This window comes from Salvelinus alpinus, chromosome 14, assembly GCF_045679555.1.
Source record: "Salvelinus alpinus chromosome 14, SLU_Salpinus.1, whole genome shotgun sequence".
NCBI lineage: Eukaryota > Metazoa > Chordata > Actinopteri > Salmoniformes > Salmonidae > Salvelinus > Salvelinus alpinus.
Window position 1 is genome coordinate 22,332,939 of NC_092099.1, and position 16,343 is coordinate 22,349,281.

Consider the following 16,343-nt stretch of genomic DNA (forward strand, 5'->3'; position numbering starts at 1 on the left):
AACCCAACCATTAAATTGGTGCCTTATGTATTTATGTACTGTATAGTAACACGTATTTAAAAGCTTTACTGTAAGAGTTGTATGTTTTCTTATCATAACCATATGAAGTATTTCTAAATTGTTTTTATCACTACAAATGTTGATGTATGCTGCTATTTTATTTTAAAAAGCAATCAAAGACGAGTGACAATGAAAAAGCGATCAAAGTTTCCATAGAAGTGCCCCTAATACTGTATATACCTAAATACAAACTATCAATAATCATAATTAACATTGAACGGGTTGTGTTTTTGGTCATTGGCATGTCGACCGCCGTGCACCGCCCGAACAAGGAGAGGCATTGACTTCGGCAGAAGTCGTGACAATAAGCCTCTGTGCCAACCAGTGATGAGTCATTTGCAAGCAAACTCATATGCAATCATAACAGGTTCACACAAGCATATTTGAAAATGTAATTACTCTTTCAATATTCTCTTGACTTAAACAACAACTCATGCCATTATAAATTGTACAAAATCTAGGGAAGACAAGAATAATAGACTTTAGTTGATAAAACCATGACTGCGGTGAAGTACCAGTACAAGCAGTTACATTTAAGTGGCAGAGGTGGAATGAGAGAAGTCTAGATTCCCGTAAACTAGATGAACAACAGCTGGTTTTCAACAGAGCGGGAGCAGCCATCTCACCCAACATACAGTTCAAGGGCTACAGGACAGGAAGATATAATTTACCACAGGACAGGATGTCTAACAGAGCAGAATCTGGTAGTAAACGTAAATCTGGAGACCATACAACTTTCCGTACTGACAAGTTAAAATGTTGCTGAGGCAAATATGTGCTTACTTCCAGGAATGTAACAGACTTTCTTTATGTGAGTATAGTCAATAACAGACAGGCTGATTCACAATGAAACTTAAGTGAAGACATGCATGGCGTGTTTGTAAAGGTGCAGCCTACACGAATGCATTCTATGTTATGAGTAAGAAATGGAACACGTGAAGTGAAACTAAGATTAATTTAAGTTTCACCGTGTTTGCATTCGACAGATTAATACAATAGATTGTACAACACCACCTTTAGGCATTGTCATAACATGTATTGACACAGTCAGTGCAATTTTATGTCTATGACTATTCACCTACACAACTTCAGCTCATGCTCCTAGTTCAGCTTTGTGAGTGGCTTTTCCTCCATGTGATGCCAGGTTCTTGTCATTGTCCTTATCATGAGAACTTGTTCTCAACTAGCCTACCTGGTTAAATAAAGGTGAAAAAAAAATAATAATTGTGAGTATAGCCCTGAACTCACTGTCTCTCTGGGCAAGCACTCGGCCCCTCCCCTCTCTCCTGTGAGACGTTGGTAGCAGTTCCGCTAGATCCACTTACACCCAGGACGGTCCCCAGGGGGGCGTCATCAATCAGGGTCTGGCCCCCCATGGCGCCTTTCCCGCTGCACTTTTTGTTCAATTCCTCACCGGAAACGAGAAGGGGGGGGCTTAATATGGAGCGTGGCTCTCTTGACAAAGGTGCCACTACGATCCAGCGTCGTCTGCCTATTCCCAACAGTTGGCTGGTTGTTGGGCTCGCTCATATCCACTCCAGAGTCAAGACTGGTGTCACGGCTGTCCCCTGCCGCCCTGCGTTTTCTCTTGGAGTCCGTGGCGGAGGAAGAGTTGCGGCAGATCTCTGCGGCCGGTTTGCCCTCCAGGGATACAAACCATGCCCGCGGGGCGAGAGGAGAGGGCCTGGCCCTGGTGAGCTCTGAGGGGGTCTGCTCTGAATTCTGGTCTGTTTCCTGGAGCTCGCTGGAAAAGGGACGCTCACCCCCAGGGCGGTGGCCTCCTCTTCCTCTGGCCTCGTTCAGTGTGCCGGGGACTGAGACCGACTCTGGGAGGCTGCGGCTGTAGCGGCTGTAGTAGCGGCCAGGACTCTGGCTTGAAGGTGGACGTGTCCCCGTGAAGCCCCTCCCTGCCATGCCCCTGGGAGCGCTCCAGAGTGGCCAGAGGGACCTTGGGTAAAGTCTGTGTGAGGTTGTCCATGCCCACAGTTTGTCCTTGCCCAAGGTCGTACATCCCACCTGTTTGGGGCAGGGTGGCAGACCTGCATCCCGGAGAGTGCTGCTCTGGTGAGCTCCAAAGCCCCGGAGCATGGAGGATAGCCACAGGTTGGTTGTGGAATTGGAGCAGTCTGTCCTGGAGGAACAAGCTCTCATTGAGAGAGAGAGGTATATTTATCCCCTCAGAAATGTCCCGTGTCCACAGAATGTCACTGCTGTTGACAAGGGCCTGCTGCAAAGGCCTGGAGGACTCTGAACCAATAAGATCTGTACCCTCAATGTAAATGTTGAAGTCGTCATTGTACTTGGAAGTGGCTGAATCGACCGATTTGCCATCGCCCCTCATTAATAATTGGTGGGATACGTCTTCAGAGTGGGTGGAGTCTTGAGAGGACACTTCGCAGAGTTGGTTGTCATTTGTCGTGGTGGTTTGGTCCATCTTCAACGACGCCATTTTGGTGGCGTGGATCCTCTTTGTCTTAGGTTCACTAGAAGAACATTTGTGGATCAAAACAGAAACCTCTCTTAGGAAATGCAAAATGTTTCTAAACACACCACCATTGAAAGGTGGATCTTAGGAAACTATGCAGTATTAAGTTTTTTTGTGTATTATTTCTTACACTGTTACACCAGGAAACGTCTCATTACATACAGCCGGGAGGAGCTATTGGATATAAGAGCAACGTCAACTTACCAACATTACGACCAGGAATATGACTTTCCCAAAGTGGATCCTCTGTTTGGTCCACCACCCAGGACAATGGATCGGATCCCAGCAGGCGACCCAAAACAACGGCGCCGCAGAAGGGGCAGACGGAGTGGTCTTATGGTCAGGCTCAGAAAACGGGCACATCACCCACTGCTCACGAGTATACTACTCTCCAACGTCCAGTCTCTTGACAACAAGGTAGACGAAATCCGGGAAAGGGTTGCCTTCCAGAGAGACATCAGAGATTGTAACATTCTCTGTTTCACGGAAACATGGCTCACTCGGGATACGTTATCAGAGTCGGTACAGCCACCTGGTTTCTTCACGCATCGCGCCCACAGAAACAAACATCTCTCTGGTAAGAAGAAGGGCGGGGGTGTATGCCTTATGATTAACGAGTCGTGGTGTGATCATACCAACATACAGGAACTGAAGTCCTTTTGTTCACCTGACCTAGAATTCCTTACAATCAAATGCCGTCCGCATTATCTACCAAGAGAATTCTCTTCGATTATAATCACAGTCGTGGCAGGGTCTACAGTCAATCACGGACTACAAAAAGAAAACGAGCCCCGTCGCGGACCCCGATGTCTTGCTCCCAGACAAACTAAACAACTTCTTCACTCGCTTTGAGGACAATACATTGCCAACGACACGGTCCGCTACCAAAACCTGCAGACTCTCCTTCACCTCAGGCAACGTGAGTAAAACATTTAAACGTGTTAACCCTCGCAAGGCTGCCGGCCCAGACGGCATCCCTAGCCGCGTCCTCAGAGCATGCGCAGACCAGCTGGCTGGTGTGTTTACGGACATATTCAATCAACCCCTATCCCAGTCTGCTGTTCCCACATGCTTCAAGAGGGCCACCATTGTTCCTGTTCCCAAGAAAGCTAAGGTAACTGAGCTAAACGACTACCGCCCCGTAGCACTCACTTCCGTCATCATGAAGTGCTTTGAGAGACTAGTCAAGGACCATATCACCTCCACGCTAGACCCACTCCAATTTTCTTACAGCCCCATTAGGTCCACAGGCGACGCAACTGCAATCACACTGCCCTAACCCATCTGGACAAGAGGAATACCTATGTGATAATGCTGTTCATCGACTACAGCTCAGCATTTAACACCATAGTACCCTCAACTCGTCATTAAGCTCGAGACCCTGGGTCTCGACCCCGCCCTGTGCAACTGGGTCCTGGACTTTCTGATGGGCCGCCCCCAGGTGGTGAGGGTAGGAAACAAAATCTCCACCCCGCTGATCCTCAACACTGGGGCCCCACAAGGGTGCGTTCTCAGCCCTCTCCTGTACTCACTGTTCACCCATGACTGCGTGGCCATGCACGCCTCCAACTCAATCATCAAGTTTGCAGACGACACTACAGTGGTAGGCTTGAATACCAACAATGACGAGACGGCCTACAGGGAGGAGGTGAGGGCCCTCGGAGTGTGGTTTCAGGAAAACAACCTCTCACTCAACGTCAACAAAACAAAGGAGATGATCGTGGACTTCAGGAAACAGCGTGGTCGGAACTAGAAGCACAAGCATTTCACTACACTAGCATTAACATCTGCTAACCATGTGTATGTGACCAATAAAATGTGATTTGATTTGTGTGACGTCTGCATGAATGTGTGGTTTCATTTCAGCATAGATTTTGACAATTGAGAGCGTCTGCGTTTATCCCTTACACATATCACATAGTTATTCTCTAGTATAAAGCCTATGTAAATACATAGTGACACGGTAGCAGTGGAGGCTCCTCAGAGGAGGAAGGGGAGGACCATCCTCCTCAGTGAATTTCATAAAAAAATATATTTTTTAACATTTAAAAAGTGATCCTTTTTAGATAAAACTATACTAAATAGATTCACGTCAACAAATAATTGATTAAAACACACCATTTTGTAGCCTCAACAGCACTCTGTAGGGTAACACCACGGTGTAGCCAGAGAACAGCTAGCTTCCGTCGACCTTTGGGTACATGACTTCAAAACAAAACCTAGGAGGCTCATGGTTCTCACCCTCTTCCATAGACTTACACAGTAATTATGACAACTTCCGGAGGACATCCTCCAACCTATCAGAGCTCTTGCAGCATGAACTGACATCTGGTCCACCCAATCAAATGATCAGAGAATTAATCTAGTACTGAAAGCATAAGCTACAGCTAGCTAGCACTAGCATAAACTGTGGTGAGTAGTTGTCTCAATGAGAGAAAAAGACAATAGTTAAACAGTCTTGAACAAATTAATTTCTTCCTAAAATGAAGAAGCAAGAGAAAGATATGTTTTTTAAATTTCAGTTTTACTTACTTAGCTAGCAGCTGCAGCTAGCTAGTTTAGCCTACTCAAACACCGTGCTCAAACAGAGGGATGCAATGTTAGCTAGCTGGCTATGACTATCCAACACAACACTGGAACTCTTCCAAGTCAAGGTAAGCTTTTGGTTTTACTAATTTATTACCACCGGGGCCTGCCGGTGTAACTGCTAAACTGCTTACTGACTATACACTCTAACGTTACTGCATGATTGTAGCGGGTTTACTAATGCATTAGTTATATTAGCTATGTTGACTATGATGTTAATTTAGCTAATATGGTGACAACGATGTAGACTGTGTGTAGCGGTTATGATATGGTTTGGCTTAGAAAGGTTTTTTCGCCTGGTCACATACAGCTGATATGTTGTGCATTAAAGTCCACAAACGAGGGGGAGAGCGCATCAATGCGCATAGATCCGAGAACGAATACAACGTGGCTGCTATTAAAGTGAACTGTGTTTATGCTTGATATGTGGTGTATTCATTCCGCCGATTCTGTTGAAAAACGTTTCTTAAACGGAAGCTAACGGAACAAAATGGGGATAAACATACCTGAATTTGTTGGACTAATGATTACACACTAGATCAGCTATATGCAGGCAAGAGTGTGCAATGCGGTATTTCATGTGTCACTGTCTGTCAACTCAAAATTCTCTCTCTGTGTGCATCTACGTTGTAAACTTTCATTCATAGGCTAGGTTGTAGCAACCTCATGATGGGTATAGGGAAAATCAGAGTATCATGTAGTATGTTAAACCTATGGTGTTACATTGCACTGAGTGAATTAAATCTGAATGACAACCATCCAACATGCTGTAATAGAAATAAGGCCATGCTCATGAAAAAAAAAAACATCCTCCTGCCACTGCAAGGTAGTACCTACTGTACAGTACTTTCCTTCTCTGTGCCAATTTCTATACATTTCAAAATAGAGGTAAGTGGTAAACAACCTGATATTATTCTCTTGAAATTACTTTGAAATAATAATGACTATGTATAGTGTTGGCAATGGATATCAAATGCAATATCATGTTTTTTCTTACAGTACATTTTCTAAATATGGGGTCATTTATTTAAGAGCCATCATCCGTCACTGAATATCTGTCCACACTATAAATGATTTGATCACAATTAAATACGCTTTTCACAACAACCATGTATGAACTTTTTTTGTATTTCTTATGAAATGCAAAGCAAAGTTTGACTCTAAGGACCTCTAGTGGTAAAAACCATACACACAAGTTTGCGCCTATACTTGCAATAACTGGGGACATGGGCTGGGAACCCTGTGAGGTGAGATGGAAGGCGTGTATAGTGAGACTTTGGAATAGACTGATGGATATGCCAACTGCCAGAATAGCTAGTAAAGTTTGTCAATTGGATCTATCCATAGGGGGAGCCTGGGCAACTGAAATGTCTGACCTTTTTCAACAGTCTGACTGTGAACATCTGTACGAAAACCAAATTAAGGGAGACATAGATATGATTAAAAAACAACTGTTGATGCAATATGAAAATAAGAACCTTTTGTTTGATTAAGGGTGAATTTGTGTGTTAGAAATATATTATGTATAACCTACCTAAAAGCAAGAGATCGCTGTGTGCACAGGTAAGATCAGGGATATTGCCTCTGCGTATTGAAACAGGTAAGATCAGGGATATTGCCTCTGCGTATTGAAACAGGTCAGATCAGGGATATTGCCTCTGCGTATTGAAACAGGTAAGATCAGGGATATTGCCTCTGTGTATTGAAACAGGTAAGATCAAGGATATTGCCTCTGCGTATTGAAACAGGTCAGATCAGGGATATTGCCTCTGCGTATTGAAACAGGTAAGATCAGGGATATTGCCTCTGTGTATTGAAACAGGTAAGATCAGGGATATTGCCTCTGCGTATTGAAACAGGTCAGATCAGGGATATTGCCTCTGCGTATTGAAACAGGTCAGATCAGGGATATTGCCTCTTCGTATTGAAACAGGTAAGATCAGGGATATTGTCTCTGCGTATTGAAACAGGTAAGATCAGGGATATTGTCTCTGCGTATTGAAACAGGTCAGATCAGGGATATTGTCTCTGCGTATTGAAACAGGTCAGATCAGGGATATTGCCTCTTCGTATTGAAACAGGTAAGATCAGGGATATTGTCTCTGCGTATTGAAACAGGTAAGATCAGGGATATTGTCTCTGTGTATTGAAACAGGTCGGTTTTGTGGTGAAATGGAAGAGGAAAGACTTTTCCACTATTGTGACCTTGAAGAAATAGAGAATGAAACTCATTTTATCCTCTATTGCCCTTTCTACCACGATATACGCTTGCTATTATTCCAGAAAGCACACCAGATATACCCTGGCATTATGTGTGATGAGGAGAAATTGAAATGTTTTTTTGTCCATTGTGTATTTCCGTTTGCGGAATATTTAGATAAAGACTGGAATACCTATAATTAAATTGTAAAAATATTTAGCTTCTATGTGGTAAATGGCATGTGTGTATATAGATTGTATAGGTCTTCTCTTTGTGCCAGACTGGATTCAAGTGACTTCTGTTTCTTTTTTTTTCTTTTTTTCTGTATTTATTATGTATGTATGTATTTATTTACACTACCGTCACTTAGAAATGTCCTTGTTTTTTAAAGAAAAGCTCATATTTTGTACATTAAAATAACATCACATTGATCAGAAATACAGTGTCTCGGCCACCAACCGCAAGGCACTACAGAGGGTATTGCGTACGGCCCAGTAATTCACTGGAGAAAACCTTCCTGCCATCCAGGACCTCTATACCAGGCGGTGTCAAAGACCCAAAAAATTGCCCAAGACTCCAGCCACCCTAGTCATAGACTGTTCTCTCTGCTACCGCATGGCAAGTGGTACCGCAGCGGCAAGTCTAGGTCCAAAAGGCTTCTTAACAGCTCTTACCCCCAAGTCATAAGACTCCTGAACAGCTAATCAAATATCCGGACTATTTACATTGTCCCCCCCTCCCCTATGCATAGTCACTTTACCTCTACCTACAGTACATATAACCTCAATTACCTGGACTAACCTGTGCCCCTGCACATTGGCTCTGTACCGGTACCCCCTGTATATAGCCTCGCTACTATTATTTTATTTATTTTTATTTTATTTTTTACTTCAGTTCAGATAAGTAAATACTTTCTTAACACTTGTTTTCTTAAAATTACATTTTTGGTTAAGGGCTTGTAAGTAAGCATTTCACTGTAAGGTCTACACCTGTTGTATGTGGCGCATGTGATGTGACAAATACAAATAAATAGCACTCCTAAGGAAGATTCATTTTCGAGTTAGCTACCAACTTCACTTTACGATGTAAAAAGTGGATTTTATGATGTAATGTCAACTTTATACATTACATTTTCAACTCACCCACAGAAATTCTCCATAAATCTGCTGTGGATTACTGAGAATCCCATACCTTTATCACTGAATGTATTTGACAATGTAAACACACTAATCAACCAGGAGATGGCATAATACCCATTTTATGCAGGAATTTAACAACTTAATTACACCGTTACAATTACATGTACTGCAACACCTGTAGGCATTGTGATAACATGTCAGTACAAATTGTGTTTAAATAAAATGGAAATAGGTTGGCTGAGAAATGGAACATTGACCTTACATTTTTCTGTGCAATATTTAGACACATTCTGGAAGTAATTTTACCCAGGTATATTAGGATTATTGTATCTTTACTTGATTTAATAATGAAGCAAGATTGGACATTGGGTGTTTGTGTCTGAGGAACCTCATACCCTCACTAACGTGCTCTGAATTTAAACGCGTTAACCCTCGCAAGGCTGCCGGCCCAGACGGCATCCCTAGCCGCGTCTTCAAAGCATGCGCAGACCAGCTGGCTAGTGTGTTTACGGACATATTCAATCGCTCCCTATCCCAGTCTTTTGTCCCCACATGCTTCAAGATGGCTACCATTGTTCCTGTACCCAAGAAGGCAAAGATAACTGAACTAAATGACTACCGCCCCGTAGCACTCACTTCTGTCATCATGAAGTGCTTTGAGAGACTAGTCAAGGATTATATCACCTCCACCTTACCGGCTACCCTAGACCCACTTCAGTTTGCATACCGCCCCAACAGGTCCACAGATGACGCAATCGCCATCACACTGCACACTGCCCTATCCCATCTGGACTAAAGGAATACCTATGTAAAGATGCTGTTCATTGACTACAGCTCAGCATTTAACACCATAGTAACCTCCAAACTCATCATCAAGCTGGAGGCCCTGGGTCTCAACCCAGTCCTGTGCAATTGGGTCCTGGACTTTCTGACGGGCCGCCCACCAGGTGGTGAAGGTAGGAAACAAGATCTCCACTTCACTGACCCTCAACACTGGGGCCCCACAAGGGTGCGTGCTCAGCCCACTCCTGTCCCCCCTGTTCACCCACAACTGCGTGGCCATGCACGCCTCCAACTCAATCATCAAGTTTTCAGACAACACTACAGTAGTGAGCTTGATTACCAACAACGACGAGACAGCCTACAGGGAGGAGGTGAGGGCACTTGGGTGTGGTGTAGAGGTCGACCGATTAATCGGAATGGCCGATTAATTAGGGCCGATTTCAAGTTTTCATAACAATCGGAAATCGGTATTTTTGGGCGCCGTTTTGCCTATTTAAAAAAAATATATAATGTATACCTTTATTTAACTAGGCATGTCAGTTAAGAACACATTCTTATTTTCAATGACGGCCTAGGAACGGTGGGTTAACTGCCTTGTTCAGGGGCAGAATGACAGATTTTCACCTTGTCAGCTCGGGGGATCCAATCTTGCAACCTTACAGTTAACTAGTACAACGCAATAACGACCTGCCTCTCTCCCGTTGCACTCCACAAGGAGACTGCCTGTTACCCGAATGCAGTAAGCCAAGGTAAGTTGCTAGCTAGCATTACATTTATCTTATAAAAAAAATCAATCATAACCACTAGTTAACTACACATGGTTGATGATATTACTAGATATTATCTAGCGTGTCCTGCGTTGCATATAATCTGACTGAGCATACAAGTATCTAAGTATCTGACTGAGAGGTGGTAGGCAGAAGCAGGCGTGTAAACATTCATTCAAACAGCACTTTCGTGCGTTTTGCCAGCAGATCTTCGTTTTGCGTCAAGCATTGCGCTGTTTATGACTTCAAGCCTATCAACTCCCGAGATGAGGCTGGTGTAACCGAAGTGAAATGGCTAGCTAGTTAGCGCGTGCTAATAGCGTTTCAAACGTCACTCGCTCTGAGCCTTCTAGTAGATGTTCCCCTTGCTCTGCATGGGTAACGCTGCTTCGATGGTGGCTGTTGTCGTTGTGTTGCTGGTTCGAGCCCAGGGAGGAGCGAGGAGAGGGACGGAAGCTATACTGTTACACTTGCAATACTAAAGTGCCTATAAGAACATCCACTAGTCAAAGGTTAATTAAATACAAATGGTATAGAGGGACATAGTCCTATAATTCCTATAATAACTACAGCCTAAAACTTCTTAACGGGGAATATTGAAGACTCATGTTAAAAGGAACCACCAGCTTTCATATGTTCTCATGTTCTGAGCAAGGAACTTAAACGTTAGCTTTCTTACATAGCACATATTGCACTTTTACTTTCTTCTCCAACACTTAGTTTTTGCATTATTTAAACCAAATTGAACATGTTTCATTATTTACTTGAGGCTAAATTGATTTTATTGATGTATTATATTAAGTTAAAATAAGTGTTCATTCAGTATTGTTGTAATTGTCATTATTACAAATACATTTTTAAAAATCGGCCGATATAATCGGTATCTGCTTTTTTGGTCCTCCAATAATCGGTATCGGTATCAGCGTTGAAAAATCATAATTGGTCGACCTCTAGTGTGGTGTCAGGAAAACAACCTCTCACTCAACGTCAACAAACAAAGGAGATGATTGTGGACTTCAGGAAACAGCAGAGGGAGAAACCCCCTATCCACATCGAAGGGATAGCAGTGGAGAAGGTGGAAAGTTTTAAGTTCCTCGGCGTACACATCACAGACAAACTGAAATGGTCCACCCACACAGACAGTGTGGTGAAGAAGGCGCAACAGCGCCACTTCAACCTCAGGAGGTTGAAGAAATTTGGCTTGTCACCCAAAACCCTGACAAACTTTTATAGACGCACAATCGAGAGCATCCTGTCGGGCTGTATCACAGCCTGGTACGGCAACTGACCCGCCCTCAACCGCAAGGCTCTCCAAAGGGCGGTGTGGTCTGCACAACGCATCACCGGGGGCAAACTACCTGCCCTTCATGACACCTACAGCACCCGATGTCACAGGAAGGCCAAAAAGATCATAAAGGACATCAACCACCTGAGCCACTGCCTGTTCACACCGCTATCATCCAGAAGGCGAGGTCAGTACAGGTGCATCAAAGCTGGGACCGAGAGACTGAAAAACAGCTTCTACCTCAAAGCCATCAGACTACTAAACAGCAATCACTAACTCAGAGAGGCTGCTGCCTACATTGAGACCCAATCACTGGCCACTTCAATAAATGGATCACTAGTCACTTTATACAATGCACTGTAAAATAATGCCACTTGAGTAATGTAAGATATGTAAACATTATTAATGTCACATGTATCTACTGTATTTTATACCATCTATTGCACCTTCGCTATCGCTCATCCATATACTTACATGTATATATTCTCATTCACCCCTTTAGATTTGTGTGTATTAGGTAGGTGTTGGGGAATTGTTAGACTACTTGTTAGATATTAATGTTAGATAGTGCAGTAATATCTAACAATAATGTCGGAACTAGAAGCACAAGCATTTCGCTACACTCGTATTATTATCTGCTAACCATGTGTACACTACCGTTCAAAAGTTTGGGGTCACATAGAAATGTCCTTGATTTTTGAAAGAACAGCAAAGAAAATGGTCCATTAAAATAACATCAAATTGATCAGACATAAACTGTAGACATTATTAATGTTGTATATGACTATTGTAGCTGGAAATGGCAGATTTTTTATGGAATATCTACATAGGCGTACAGAGGACCATTTTCAGCAACCATTACTCCTGTGTTCCAATGGCACGTTGTGTTAGCTAATCCAAGTTGATCATTTTTAAAGGCAAATTGATCATTGGAAAACCATTTAGAAAATTTGCTTTTCTTTAAAAAAAGGGCATTTCTAAGTGACCACAAACTTTTGAACGGTAGCGTATGTGACAAATAAAATTGTATTTAAATTGAATAATGTGCTAAATTACTATTGTTTTCTGATGTTTTGTGTTCACATTTCATGAGGGTTATAGAGGTGATTGTCAATTCTAGTTGTTGCATTAAAATGTATGCAAATACACTTAAACATCAATGGTCAATGTTTAGATAACTACCTGCAAATGTATTGTCTATTATGATGGGGTGTGTCAGTATGACAAAGTCAAACACAGACTGTCATTGCAAGTCCAACTCTTGGCCTGTATAGGCCGATAGATGTTTATAGGTCTACAGATGTTTCTTTCAGTCTAATTTATTGGACCTCTCCTTCTTGGAGGTTGACAACATAAGTAATTCAACAACATTTCATTTAAAAGTAATGCAGTGGTAAATCTTCAAACTGCACATTTACATTTTATATTTGGAATGTAAAGAACCATAGTCAACATAATCAAAATATATTGTCTTGCATTTTTTATAGAAATGTTTCCCTTAAAAGATGATATTGTCATGATTTTGTCAATAAAAAATAGCACCACCACCAATAATTACACGTGGCAACAACCTGGACTCAGGGGTAGACGTAACAGAGTAAATATATATCTGGGACAGCCAATTAGTATGATATGTTACTTTTCGTATGGTATGTATTAATTTGTGAATGTCCATCATCCATGTCCTATGATATGTTACAAATTACAATTTGTATGATATGTTATGAATTGCAATTTGTAATATATGTTACCAATTTGCAGAACGTATGTTATGAATTCCAATTTGTTGTGGCTAATGTCAGCTAGGCTTGGGGTTAGTGTTAGGAGTTAAGATTAGGGTTAAGAGTTAGGGGAAGGGTTAGCTAACATGCTAAGTAGTTGCAAAGTAGCTAAAAAGTAGCAAGTAGTTGACATGTTGCATCATACGCATACTCATCCACCCTAACCAACCACTCTACATTCATTTAATGTAAACATACAGTACCAAATGTACTGTAGCATATTATACTATTCTGAGTGTCCCAGATTTAAGTTTACTAGTCTATGAGACCAGGCTGGTGGCTAAGATGAATAAAAAAGTGATAGAAAAAAGGTAAAAATAGTCCTGATATAGATAAATTAGAATGAAGAACCAATTGACCTCTTCAAGCATTTTCAGCAATCAGGTCATCCATGACATCCTTCTGGTGAGTTAAAAGGGCTTGAATCAGGGCGTTAACGGCCCCGGTGCTGGTTGCGCTATCCAGGAGCTTCCTCATCATTTCTTGTGGTGTCAACTGGGCATTCACGATGGCAGCCATTTCATCATGAAAATGTCCACTCTGCAGATCATCGACAATGGCCTTCACGTTTTTCACCTGGCTAACCAGAGCTGTGCGGTTTCTTTTCAAAAACCCACATTTGTCTTTCACAAGGAAGATAAATAAATATATTTAGGATAAATCAAATTACATTCTTAAGGTAAGATACATGTATCGATAGCATTTTCAGTGTTACAGCCCTTTCACAATATTTGTCTACCTGAAATTGAAGAGATCGATGGAGAATATGTCATGTTCTTGGGCCGTGATGGTCCTAAAAGAGAAAAGGTGATACATTGAGAAATAGTGCACCAATGTCACTAACATGAAAACACGCTATGGGAACACACTAGCAGAGTCTAACCCAGCTAAATTGGTCAGCTTTTTTAAAATTCAAAAACTTTTGCACGAAGGTCCACGATAGTGTTAGAAATGTCTACTCCGGTCCGCAGTGCAAAAAAGGTAATCACCCCTGCCTCATGCTACAGGGATTGCCATTTTAATATGACCTCTAAACCAGGCTTAGCCTTATGTTCCACATAGGAACGAAGAGGACTAAGGTAGTAAGTCTGAATCAGGAGAAAATCCACGTATTATTATCTAGCCTGACTGGCCTCTATCAGTGTATACAAACAGCAGTCTCTTCCTGGATCACTTGGTACTCAGAAATCCAAAAGTTAACAACATAACAATATTTCACGGTCCTGAAAACCATATTTTGAGGTTATGATCAGGTAAAGACATAGTACTAAGCTATTTACGGTATTCCTAAATCTAAGTCGTATTCTTCAAAATACAAGTTATTGATAAAATATTAAATTCTGTTAGTATGTTACTTAGTCAGTTAACATTCCAGATTACCTAGTCAGAATAAGGTGGTATTCCACTTCTTAAGTTCGGGATAGGTGTCATTCACCTCACTTTCTTTGAGAGTATCAAGAAACTGAGAGCATGTCTCTTCCTTTTTGAGAATCATCTTGTCAATCAGGTCGGTCACAGCAGCCTCTGGTACTGAGAGGCTCTTCAGCTCTTGATACTCTCTATCGGTAACAATACGTTTGGAGTGCACATGTTGAAGAATGAAGACAGAATCTGCTCGGAGCCAGTCGATGAGTTTCACCTTATTCTCAATGATCATTTTCATGGCAGGGCCCTAGAGAAGCAATTTTTACTGACAAGTTGTTTGTTTCTCAAAGAAAACAATAATTATGTTTAATAATTAAGTTTTTGATCTCATACAAAATTGGGATTGACTACCTGAGAAGAGGACACATCTTCTGTTTGCTTTGGTGGCACTGAAATATATTAAGTTGCCATTATTTTATTTCAAATATCAAATGCATGATTGAAAATAACATTAATTAAAATATATGTGGACTGAGCTCATTTGTCAAGATGATCCTGTTCTCTAACACAGCTACCACTGTGACCTGTGAAGATAAAACCTGCCTAAATGCAGTAGTTCACCTGGACACTGTGGGGCCTGGGGGGCTGGGACCTGCATCACAGACATATTGAGGTTGCCGTCGATTGTACAGTTCGTTATCTCTGATGCAAATATATGGCTGTCTTTTATTGCAACCATTTCTGCATGTGGGGGTGGTTGGCTGACGTTCATTCCTGAAAGAGACATTTTGTGTCCAAGTAAATATACAATTGTGTTATGTTCTTCTTATGGTGCTAGTCGTTAGTAAGTAATACAACTTTCTCAGTATTACCATGTTGGCTTATTCACAGTTGCACTCACCAGATGGATTCCCCGATCCTGCTTGAACGGTTACATGCATGTCTAAGTCTTTTATACCTCGGACATTGGTGACTTTCCTGGTATCAACAGTGCTGCTGCAATCCGCATACACCGTTGGGCTGGATGAAGCTTCAAAACACATTCGTTATTGCCATGTTAGATAATGACCTTACAGCATGTAATAAAAACATTGTACCAGCAAACCCAACCATTAAATTGGGAAAGGTGATACCTAGTCAGTTGTACAACTGAATGCATTCAACGGAAATGTGTCTTCCTCATTTAACCCAACCCCTCTGAATCAGAGAGGTGCGGAGGGCTGCCTTAATTGACATCTTCGGCACCCGGGGAACAGTGGGTTAACTGCCTTGCTCGGGCAGAACGACAGATTTTTACCTTGTCAGCTCGGGGATTCGATCCAGTAAACCTTCGGGTTACAGGCCCAACGCTCCTACCCGCCAGGCTACCTAGTGCCTTATGTACTGTATAGTAACACCTATTTAAAAGCTTTACTGTAAGAGTTGTATGTTTTCTTATCATAACCATATGAAGTATTTCTACATGGTTTTTATCACCACAAATGTTGATGTATACTATTTTACCTTGTGTGCTCTTGCTGAAATGTTGTTGAAGGCCTGGATAATGTGTCTGCTCTTCCTTCAGAATCTTAAGGAAGTCCTGACATGTACTATCGTCCATTTTAATGAATGTCTCCAAAAGAAGACGGATCTTCCCTTCATCAGTTTTTTGATTGCGAATAGCCTTATCCTGTTTAGCTGTTAAGATATCTTCACACTTGTCAATGATAAACTCAGCATCCATCGTTGATAACCACTTGCACAGGTCCTCCTTGTGTGACTTCAGAAATTCCATGGCCTATTTGGACATAATAAACAAATCTCTGTTGGGTAAAAAAGTCTAATATTTGTATAGGTTGGTAGCAATCAAAGTTTAACTGGACCAATATAATGTTTATTAAGGCATGATTATG

At 41.9% G+C, this 16,343-nt stretch overlaps 2 pseudogenes; both read right to left on the reverse strand.

Annotated features, from left to right (window-relative positions):
* LOC139538227 (protein FAM171B-like) overlaps window positions 1-16,343 on the reverse strand; it is a 41,242-nt pseudogene that overhangs the window by 6,876 nt on the left and 18,023 nt on the right.
* Window positions 138-14,743, reverse strand: LOC139538226 (protein FAM171B-like; annotated as a pseudogene).